At 41.2% G+C, this 11,786-nt stretch overlaps 1 non-coding gene across 1 annotated transcript; it reads right to left on the reverse strand.

Annotated features, from left to right (window-relative positions):
• Nucleotides 1–2,331: 2,331 nt before the first annotated feature.
• LOC112752143 (small nucleolar RNA R71) lies at nt 2,332–2,438 on the reverse strand. Its single transcript, XR_003176588.1, has one exon. It is a non-coding gene; the product is annotated as a small nucleolar RNA R71 (small nucleolar RNA).
• Nucleotides 2,439–11,786: the final 9,348 nt, after the last annotated feature.

The raw sequence follows: 11,786 nt of genomic DNA on the forward strand, positions 1-11,786 counted from the left end.
ACGTTAACCTAGTTAACGTGAACTCTAACGTGGGAAGTTGGGGCATTTTGGAACGTTAGTGACAAAAGTAAGTATCACTAATGTTCTCGAAGATGTGGCAAGCCTACGTTAAAGGTCACGTTAGCCACACTAACGTGAACTCTAACGTAGGGAGAAAGGAGGATTCTCAACGTTATTGGAAAAAGTAAGTCCCAATAACGTGTGCGAAGGACCAAGAGGCAACGTTAGTGGTCACGTTGATGCCACTAACGTTGAAGTTAACGTGGAGCATCCTTGGGTTAGGAACGTTAGTGAAAAACGTGATTATCACTAACGTCTCGAACCCACACTTTCACTTAACGTTAACGCCACTAACGTCCTAAGCTAGAATCCCTGCCTACTTCACACTTTCTCTCTGCAAATAAAGCTAAGCCCACTGAAGAAGATAACTGCTTCAACTCAAGATCTAAAGGCCCATATCCAAGACTTGAAGAGCCAACTAGAAGATCAGAAGAATAGTATAAATAGGGAGAGCTTTGAACTAGAGAAGGGGGAGCTTTTGGGCATTATTAGAATTACTCTCTGTATTTTACTTTCTCTGCAACTTTTAGTTTAATTCTCAGAATGTACTCTCCATCTATGCTTTTCATTCCCAGAGCTATGAACAACTAAGCCCCTTTCATTGGGTTAGGGAGCTCTGTTGTAATTTGATGGATCAATAATAGTTTTCATTATTCTTCTTCTTTCTTTTCTCTTGATTTTACTAGAAAGCTTTCAATCTTCATGCAATTGAGTAGTTATCTTGGAAAAGAAGCTATTCATACTTGGATCTCTTCTGAACTTTGGAAAAGGGATGAAGAGATCATGCTAGAAATGCTTTCTCATGTTGGACCAAATTGGGGTTTGGGCGGATATGGTGACATATAATTCTCCCAATACTTTGATTTGGAAATACATGTGGTATAATCAGTGACCACACTTCATCTCTTCTCATGAGCAATTAGACCAAGGAATTGGCTATTGATCTGATTTGAGAGATTGAATTACCAAGGAATTGGAATTCAATCACTTAAGATTGCCAAGGAGATCAATGAATGCATTGATTGAGGAAGAGATGAAAATGAACTTGATCCGGAGAATGCAACATCTCCTAAGCCCAATGAATTCCCCATTTCTGATCTTACCCATTCTCTTTACTTTCTGCTATTTACTTTCATGCTAAACTCCCCTTCCCCATTTAAGATTCTGCAATTTACTTTTTCCGTCATTTATTTTCTGCTATTTACTTTCCCGCCATTTAATTTCCTGCAATTCTCAACTCACTTTCTGCTTAGCTCAACTAGAACATTCTTCCAATTAAAGTTGCTTGACCAATCAATCCCTGTGGGATTCGACCTCACTCTACTGTGAGTTTTTACTTGACGACAATTCGGTATACTTGCCGAAGGAAATTTGTTGAGAGACAAGTTTCCGTGCATCAAGTTTATGGCGCCGTTGCCGGGGATTGATTTTGTATCAACAACGATTAAATTGGCGGATAACTAGATTGAGCATTTGTTTTTATTTTGTCTGATTTAAGTTCATTTGAGTAATTTACTTTCTGTTCAGTTATTTTCTTCCCTTTCCCCTACCCATTTTCTTAGTTGTTTACAATTCAGTCACTAACCCACTAACTTTTTGATATATTGCATCACTTACGCTAACAACATTTCTGTAGAAATAACTATCTGCATCTATCTTTCTTGCTTTTGCCTTGTTGGTTGTATGACAGGTAGAAGAAGCGGGACTTCAACTTCCTTTGATTCTGAACCTGAGAGGACCTTCTTTAGATTAAGGAGGGAAGCAAGAGGAAAGAGAGTAGTTGGTACTGAGGAAGAGGAGGAGTACTTTGAACCAGATATGGATGAGAATATGGAGAACCATCATGAAGAAGAGGCTCACAACCATGGCCGAGAAGGTCCAGCACATCAGGCTGGGCAAGAGAGAAGAGTTCTGGGTTCTTACATCAATCCAAACCCAGGAAACTGTGGAAGTAGCATCCAACGGCCAACCATACATGCCAACAACTTTGAACTAAAGCCACAACTCATCACCCTTGTTCAGAACAATTGTTCATTCGGAGGAAGTGTCCAAGAAGACCCCAATCAACATCTAACCACCTTCCTGAGGATATGCGATACTGTGAAGTCTAATGGTGTTCATTCTGACACTTATAGACTACTTCTGTTCCCTTTCTCACTCAAGGACAAAGCATCTAAATGGCTGGAATCCTTTTCAAAGGAGAGTTTAACAACCAGGGAAGATGTGGTGAACAAATTCTTTGCAAGATTCTATCCTCCTCAACGGATCAACAGGTTGAGAGCTGAGGTACAAACCTTTAGGCAGCAAGATGGTGAGACTCTATATGAAGCATGGGAGAGGTTTAAGGACCTGACAAGAAGATGCCCGCCAGATATGTTCAATGAATGGGTGCAGTTGCACATTTTCTATGAAGGTCTTTCATATGAATCAAAGAAGGCAGTAGACCACTCATCCGGGGGATCTCTGAACAAGAAGAAGACCATTGAAGAAGCCATAGATGTCATTGAGACTGTAGCTGAGAATGACTATTTCTATGCTTCTGAAAGAGGCAACACTAGAGGAGTGATGGAGCTGAACAACGTGGATGCACTGCTAACTCAAAACAAGATGATTACCAAGCAATTAGCTGACCTCACTAAGAAGATGGAGAGGAATCAAGTAGCAGCAATTACCACTTCAGCAGCAACCCAAGAAGGAGTGAATGAAGAGGCAGAGGGTGATCAGGAACAGGCCAACTACATTGGAAATTCACCCAGGTAGCACCATGACCCATACTCCAAAACATATAATCCTGGTTGGAGGAACCACCCAAACTTTGGGTGGGAAAATCAACAGGATCAAGGCCAAGATCAGAGACGTCGCAACCCCAGCAACAATGCAACTCACCAACATTCCACACAGAGATCATATCAGTACCCACCTAATAACACACCTCAACATCCATACCAAAGTCAAAATGGCCCTTCTCACCTCTCCAATCTCAACTCACCATCATCTGAAGATAGAATCTCCAGGATTGAAACCCTACTTGAAGGCATATGCAAGGAAATTCAAGATAACAAGGTGTTCAAAGAGGAGGTGCGAGCCAATATTAAGAATCAGGAAGACACCATCAAGAGCTGGAATTTCAAGTGGGATACCTATCTGAGAAGATTCCCAAACCTACTGATAGCTTTCCAAGTGACACAGAGAAAAATCTGAGAGGTGAAGCAAAGAAAGTCAGATGGGAAGATTGCAAGATGGTTACTATAAGTGATAAGGAGACTGAGGAAGAGCTGAACAAACCATCAGAACAATCTGAAGATACATCAGTAGGAAAGCAGGAAGAGAATCCTCAGGAAACCACAATTACGCAGAAAGAGTTGCTGAGGCTCTATGCACCCTTTCCCCAATTACTAAATGGTGGTGTAGAGAAGAGAATATACTCAAGGTTTCTTGACATATTTGCATCCCTCCATGTAAACATACCATTCATCAAGGCTCTCCAACAAATGCCCTCTTACATCAAGTATATGAAGGAGCTGCTGACCAGGAAAAGCTCACTTAAGGGAGGACAAATCATAGTGATGAACAAGGAGTGCAGTGCTCTCATTCAACCAGAGTTGCCTACAAAAAGGAAGGACCCAGGGAGTTTTCACATCCCTTGTGCCATAGGAGAAACAATGTTTGACAAAGGACTCTGTGATCTGGGAGCAAGCATCAACTTAATGCCTTTATCCCTTATGAAAAGGCTGCAAATCAATGAGCTGATGCCCACAAACGTAGTCATCAGGCTGGCGGACAAAACTCAAAAACAAGCAATTGGAGTGGTTGAAAACGTGCTGGTGAAGGTTGGGAACTACTTCCTTCCCACAGACTTTGTCATACTGGAAATGGAAGAAAGTCACCTTCACCCAATCATATTGGGAAGACCATTCTTAGCTACAGCCAGAGCGCTCATAGATGTGGAGCGAGGAGAGCTAATACTGACGATACATGACGAACAACTCACCTTCAACGTCTTCAAACCCTCACAAGAAGCAAGTCAGGAAGGCAAGGAACTAAGGGCAGAGCATGACAGAGCAATGGTGGGAGAAAAAAGCATTGAAGCACAAGCTGTACACCCTGGAATTCCTTTGGGTGATGAACAAGAGAATCAGCAGCTGTCATAGCTAAAGGAAACTCAAGTGGAGCCAAAACCACCAAAATCATATGAGACCAGCAACAAAATCTCCCTAGGGAAAGAGACCACAAAGAGCAGGATAACAACAAAAGAAACAAAGAAGAAAGTACCAAGGAGATGGAGGAATAAAAAGATCCCTACAGAAGATTTCTCTCCAGAGGATAAAGTGATCTCAGCTTACTTCCTAGATATCCCACCTCATCTCCCCACCATCCCATCTCAGTTACCTAAGGTTTTCACCATCAACAAAGTTCTCTCCCTAGAACATGTGGAGATCATTGATGAAGCCAATGGATATATGTTTACTGCAAGAGGGGAAGATCTGAAGCATTACCAACCACCATGACAAAGGCAGAACGTCAAGCTAGTGACGCTAAAGAAGCACTTCATGGGAGGCAACCCATGTTTTACATGCTTTTAAAAGTAGTTAGTAAAGCAAGGTTCAGGGATTTCAACTCAACTTGACATGCACTTGAATGAATCCTTTTGGGCAACATATAGTGAGGAACAAGTTTGGTGTTCAAGGCACACTAAGAGAACATAAATGTAACCCATATCATGTCACTCTTAGGGGCCTTGAACAAATCTTTTACACCACATGGCACCAAACTAAGTTTGGTGTTGCCAATGTTGCATACATGGATATTGAGTTAGTCAGTTGGTGTGCACTCATGAACAACACTTAGTAGTTAGAAACAAAAACTTTAAAAAGTAGTTATTCTTTTAATTTTGCTGCCACTTTCCACAAGTTTTCTTTTAATCACATTTCTTTTATTTTGTAGGAGAATTGATGGGACAGTTGAAGGGTTCGGCTACCACAAAAGGAGAGGACTGTACACGTGTCTCCAAGGGGATTGCATTGGGAATTGTTGCCATGCAACATTGGAAAAAGAACAAGTTTGGAAACTGAACCAACACCATCATAAAGTTGATGATCCTTGTGCTCATCCCATGCTAAACCCCATGCATCCATCACACAACCACCCCATCAATCCACACCTTTTATTCACTCACCACTTCTCTATATAAGTGGTTCTTAGTTCATAACCCTTCCACATTCCAATTCCCATTCCTTATACTCCACACCTCCGGAACTCAAATCCCTTCACTACACCCAATCTTAACCCAACCGAATTCCTCCATCTATCCATACCTTCCACCACCTTCACACATCAACTCCTACTCATGGCATCATCAAGTTCCAAGAGGCAAAAGAGGAAGGAACCGGTGGAGAGCATTCCTTTTGATGAAAGGAGATTCAAAACGGCATTCCATGAACTCGAATTTGAACAAATAAAGCTCAAAAAGATACTGTCTGAGTTAACATTCCAACTCAATGAGGAAGAGTGCCCACAGATTCGAGAGAAGATTGAACAAAGGGGTTGGCAAAGGCTCACGAACCCAGAAGCAAATGATGGAGCAGCAATTGGAGCAAGGAAAACAATGGGGTGAATCCTTCCACAGGATAGAACAAAGGCAAAATAAACAACAAGAATCTATCCAGAAGCTAATCAACATCCAAGCACATCAAGGTGCACACATACATGAGATGCATCGAAAACAAATAGAACAAGCAGAACTCTTTGACGAGTACAGGGCATTCTCTGAAGGGGTTTACATGAGTGAAAGTGGAAATCATGTAAACATGCTAGCCAGGCTTGGATACTTAGTCGGACAGCTACCTATAGTACATCTGGGAATCATAAAATATGACGAAGTGAAGGATGAGTTAGCACGAGAAGAAAGAGAAAGGGTGGAGAAGAGTCATGAATTAGTAAGGAAGGCACTTGAAGACTGGAAAAGAGCCAGACTAGCACGGATACAAGGAAGCACAAGTGGACGCAAAGAGGACAAGCAAGAGGGAGAGCATGGACAACCCCATGATTAAAAGGTGGTGGAGTTCCCTCATTGTCCCATCTTTTTCAAGTTTTAAATAAGGAAAATCATGTATGAAATAGAACATGCTTCCATGGTAGTTTAGAATTTTCAATTCTATTTTTAGTATTCTCCTTGCTTAGGTCTATGATTGATAGTCAAATTGCCTGTTCTCAATTCCATCTTGCTTATTGTATGCTTGTCCTTTTAAGATAAATAAAAAGAGATGTTATGAAAGACCAGAGTGGAGTTCAATTTGTGGAGTAAGTTCTTAGATTTGTGGTGTAGTAATCACTTAGCTAAGTTGGTTCACCAACAAGGTGGGAAGGCAACTATCTGTCCTAAATCATATGCTTGAAACACACCCCATGAGACTAGCTAAATAATAAGATCCTAATAAGAAAAAGGAAAAGAACAATAAGAGTTGAAAAAGAAAGAAAAGTTAATAAAGAATAAGGCTAGGCACCAAGGGCTTGAATCTTGAGGGATGTGTCTGTGGTGCTCTTGTACCAAGGATCTACTTGGATGAATAAGTTCTTAGGAGTGCTTCATCACTTGGTAACTTGGGTTAACTAACCCGGGATTATCAACTGAAAATCCACTATCAAGAGCAACCTTGCTACAGAACATTTAGTAACCCAAAGAGGTGCTGGACACCAAGACCTCAAGGGAAGAAAATAACAAACCATGTGCCTGTGGTGTGCATGTATGGGGGAGAGAGACTTGAGGGAGTAAGTCCTTAGGGGTGTTTCAACACCTAGCACCTTGAACCAACTGGTTCGGGAGTGTTGGCTGAAAACTTACCTTAAAGAGTCGCCCCCTTACAGAACACTTAGCCTAAGGAAGAAATGAACCTTGGAAAGACAAAGGGATCAATAAATAAAAGTCTCAAAGGGTGCAATCAAGTGAGTATTCCAAGGCATGATAAAGGTCTGAAAGCCAGTAAAGGAATGAACCTAAGTTGCTATGCATGAAACCCCATAAAACCAAGAATATGACTTCGACAATAATGATTCATTCATCTTGTCATTTCATTCATCATTCTCTTGTTCCAGTGCTTACTTAGGGACAAGCAAGCTTTAAGTTTGGTGTTGTGATGCCAGGGCATTTTGGCCAGTTTCACTGACCTTTTCTTTATGGTTTTAGGGTAGTTTCATGCACTTTCTTAGGAAATAAGCAAGTTTTGGGTAGAATTTCACTTACATCTTGATTCAAGCTAACATTGTGATTTTTATATGAATTCATGAGAATTATGCATGAATTGAATGACAAATTGGATGATGCATGTCTCATAACTTGGACTAGAACTTTGATGCACTTTATTGCTTGATTTCAGGACAAAGGAAGCAAGGAAGAACCACATTAGCATCCACATTAGTCTAACTAATGTGACCTCTAACGTGGAACGGGAGCTAGCTTGCAACGTTAATGAGAAAAGTAATCACCAATAACGTCCTCGAAGCCATCATAGCCCACGTTAATTGCCACGTTAACTACATTAACGTGGTAGTTAACGTGGAAGAAGAAAATGAAGCCAACGTTAGTGACACTCACCTTTGTCACTAACGTTAGACCAAGCTCATATTGGCCACGTTAAGAGCCACGTTAACTCAGTTAACATGGACTCTAACGTGGGGAAACAAAAGAATGACCAACGTTAGTGACACTCACCTTTGTCACTAACGTTGAGCTAAGCCACTTTGAGCCACGTTAGTTGCCACGTTAACTCAGTTAACGTGGACTCTAACTTGGAGGGAGCAAAGAATCGCCAACGTTAGTGACAGTCACCTTTGTCACTAACGTTGGGATGAGCCACTATGAGCCACGTTAACTCCCACGTTAACTACATTAACGTGGAAGCTAACGTGAGTAAAAGGGATGATGAGCCAATGTTAGTGATACTCACCTTTGTCACTAACGTTGGAGATGGCTAGCAATACGACATTAGAAGCCACGTTAACCTAGTTAACGTGAACTCTAACGTAGGAAGTAGGGGCATTTTGGAACGTTAGTGACAAAGGTAAGTGTCACTAACATTCTCGAAGATGTGGCAAGCCTACGTTAAAGGTCACGTTAGCCACACTAACGTGAACTCCAACGTAGGGAGAAAGGAGGATTCTCAACGTTATTGGAAAAAGTAAGTTCCAATAACGTGTGCGAAGGACCAAGAGGCAACGTTAGTGGTCACGTTGATGCCACTAACGTTGAAGTTAACGTGGAGCATCCTTGGGTTAGGAACGTTAGTGAAAAAGGTGATTGTCACTAACGTTCTCGAACCCACACTTTCACTTAACGTTAACGCCACTAACGTCCTAAGCTAGAATCCCTGCCTACTTCACACATTCTCTCTGCAAATAAAGCTAAGCCCACTGAAGAAGATAACTACTTCAACTCAAGATCCAAAGGCCCATATCCAAGACTTGAAGAGCCAACTAGAAGATCAGAAGAATAGTATAAATAGGGAGAGCTTTGAACTAGAGAAGGGGGAGCTTTTGGGCATTATTAGAATTACTCTCTGTATTTTACTTTCTCTGCAACTTTTAGTTTAATTCTCAGAATGTACTCTCCATCTATGCTTTTCATTCCCAGAGCTATGAACAACTAAACCCCTTTCATTGGGTTAGGGAGCTCTGTTGTAATTTGATGGATCAATAATAGTTTTCATTATTCTTCTTCTTTCTTTTCTCTTGATTTTACTAGAAAGCTTTCAATCTTCATCCAATTGAGTAGTTATCTTGGAAAAGAAGCTATTCATACTTGGATCTCTTCTGAACTTTGGAAAAGGGATGAAGAGATCATGCTAGAAATGCTTTCTCATGTTGGACCAAATTGGGGTTTGGGCGGATATGGTGACATATAATTCTCCCAATACTTTGATTTGGAAATACATGTGGTATAATCAGTGACCACACTTCATCTCTTCTCATGAGCAATTAGACCAAGGAATTGGCTATTGATCTGATTTAAGAGATTGAATTACCAAGGAATTAGAATTCAATCACTTAAGATTGCCAAGGAGATCAATGAATGCATTGATTGAGGAAGAGATGAAAATGAACTTGATCCGGAGAATGCAAAATCTCCTAAGCCCAATGAATTTCCCATTTCTGATCTTACCCATTCTCTTTACTTTCTTCTATTTACTTTCATGCTAAACTCCCCTTCCCCATTTAAGATTCTGCAATTTACTTCCCGTCATTTATTTTCTGCTATTTACTTTTCCGCCATTTAATTTCCTGCAATTCTCAACTCACTTTCTACTTAGCTCAACTAGAACATTCTTCCAATTAAAGTTGCTTGACCTATCAATCCCTGTGGGATTCAACCTCACTCTACTGTGAGTTTTTACTTGACGACAATTCGGTATACTTGCCGAAGGAAATTTGTTGAGAGACAAGTTTCCGTGCATCAGGTTCTCCTTTACAACTCCAGGCTGAGACTCATGCCAGGAAAGCTGATATCCAGATGGGAAGGCCCCTATAGAGTAGAGAAGGCAGAACCATACGGAGTCTTCCATCTGAGTCATCCTTCAAATTCCAAATTCATCAAGGTCAATGGACGTCGCTTAAAGCTGTATCATGGTGAGAAGATGAAGGACCATAAAGAACTAGAGGTCTTCCTCTTGGAAGATCCACCAACAGAAGAAGATTGAGCTTATGGACCGTCCAACTTAAGGACGTTAAAGAAAAGTGCTAGGTGGGAGATAACCCACCATGGTACGACCTTTTATTTTTATTCTTAACTTTATTTTATTTTGTTTTTCTCAGTATCCATTCATTATCTCTACATAATTAGCTGCATACAGCATTCTGCATTCATTAAAAAAAAAAGCACGATGCACAAGCGTCGCTGACGCGTCCGCGTCATTTGTGCATGCGAGGTAAAGAGGAATTGAACAGAGAGTTGCACGGAAGCAGGGCTGGAAGCGTGCTATAGGCACAAACAAGCCCACGCATACGTGTCCCAGATGTGTACGCGTCACTTGCGAATTTCCCAGCCCACGTGTACGCGTGATCCTGCAAATCGGTGTAAATGAGTTTGTGGCCAGAATGTTATGATGGTGTGGAGCTGGAATTGTGCTGGGAGCACAAACCACATTACGCGTACGTGTCCCTAACGCGTACGCATCGATTTCTCAAAAGGGCCATCCACGCGTGCGTGTGCCTGACGCGCACGCATCGCATGCCATTTTTGCCTCATAACCAGAGCGAACAGAGAGTTGTGCATGCGTGCGGCTGCCCTCGCGCCAATTGCACAACCTATGTCACGCGTACGCGTCCCTGACGTGTACGCGTTGCCTAAAATTTGCGCACCCCACGCGAACGCGAGATGCACGCGTACGCATCGCATGCGATGCACAACTAAAACACCTCAGCGCCTAGTTTCAAATCTTCCACCCCTCCAATCCTAATTCTTTTCAATACTAATTATCTCTTTTTTCTTCTTTCTTTCTTCTTCCTTATTCTTTCTTACTCTCTATTACTTTCTTCTTCCATTCATCATCTTCTTCATCTAGGTTCTTTTCTTCTCCCCCTTTTACCCTTTCATTATTACTTTAATTTATGTTTCTTTCTTCTTTATTTTTCGTTTAATTCCATTATCTATGGTTTCTTTTTCTTTCTTCTTCCATACATTTTTATGTTGGTGTTAGAAATTTAAACGGGTGATTGTTTTCTTCTATATTTTGCTTGTGGATATATTAGGGGGGTGATTTGACAATTAATACCAATTTTTGGGTTGCTTGCATGTTGAATTTCATACTTTCCTTAACATATTTTACATGCATACTAAGTGTTTGTGAAAAGTTCGTATGGCACTGTGAATTCTCAATTATTCTATTCTTCTACTCTACTGCCTGTTTTTCACAAAACCCTTGCAATCTTTTATTAATTAATTATAATTGTCAATACAAACGTGATTGCTAGTTTGTTACATTGGATAATCAAATTAAGCTCTTAATGCTTGATCTATGCTACTCATGCCTTTGTCGGCATGCCAATAAACATCTTTCATCTAATTGTCTTAATTTACCATGCTATATTTCCATTGATGTCCTAATTACATGGAATCGCGACCATGTGTTTACGACATTCTTCTTTACCTTGGCATTGATTATCCCTTGTATTTTTCTCCTCCCGGTTCTAGCTACTTGATTTCATGTCCCTTTCTTTTCTCCCTTTTCAGGATGGCTACCAGGAAAGGTAAACAGAAAGCCTCTAACAAACCACCGGCGAGGAGAGGAACAAAAAGGGCACCAGCTGCGGAACCATCCTCAACATCAGTCAAACCGACAACAAAGCGGGTTAAGAGGATCATTAAGGTTGATGAAACCGAGAAAGCTTTTCCAGCAAGGGACACTACGCGGTTCACTAACCGCTACTGTGAGCAGATGTTCCCCATCCTGGCTGAGCGAAACTACAACAATGAGCACCTACTCATCCTTCCTACCCATATTGTTGATTTTTTAGAGCCCCGCATCGAGTGCAGACAATGGAGAATCTTACGGAGACAGCCACGGCAGGTTAACATCTCATGGGTAGTTGAATTCTACTCCAATTTTCATATCCCAGTCCTGCACTCTATCTATGTCCGTCAAAAACAAGTCCCTATATCCGAAGAGGCCATTCAGCGGGCCTTAGATCTCCCCCCTACCCCAGAAGAATTGGACGCATACCAAGAAGCCTTTGTC

Source organism: Arachis hypogaea, chromosome 15 (genome assembly GCF_003086295.3).
Source record: "Arachis hypogaea cultivar Tifrunner chromosome 15, arahy.Tifrunner.gnm2.J5K5, whole genome shotgun sequence".
Taxonomy (NCBI): Eukaryota; Viridiplantae; Streptophyta; class Magnoliopsida; order Fabales; family Fabaceae; genus Arachis; species Arachis hypogaea.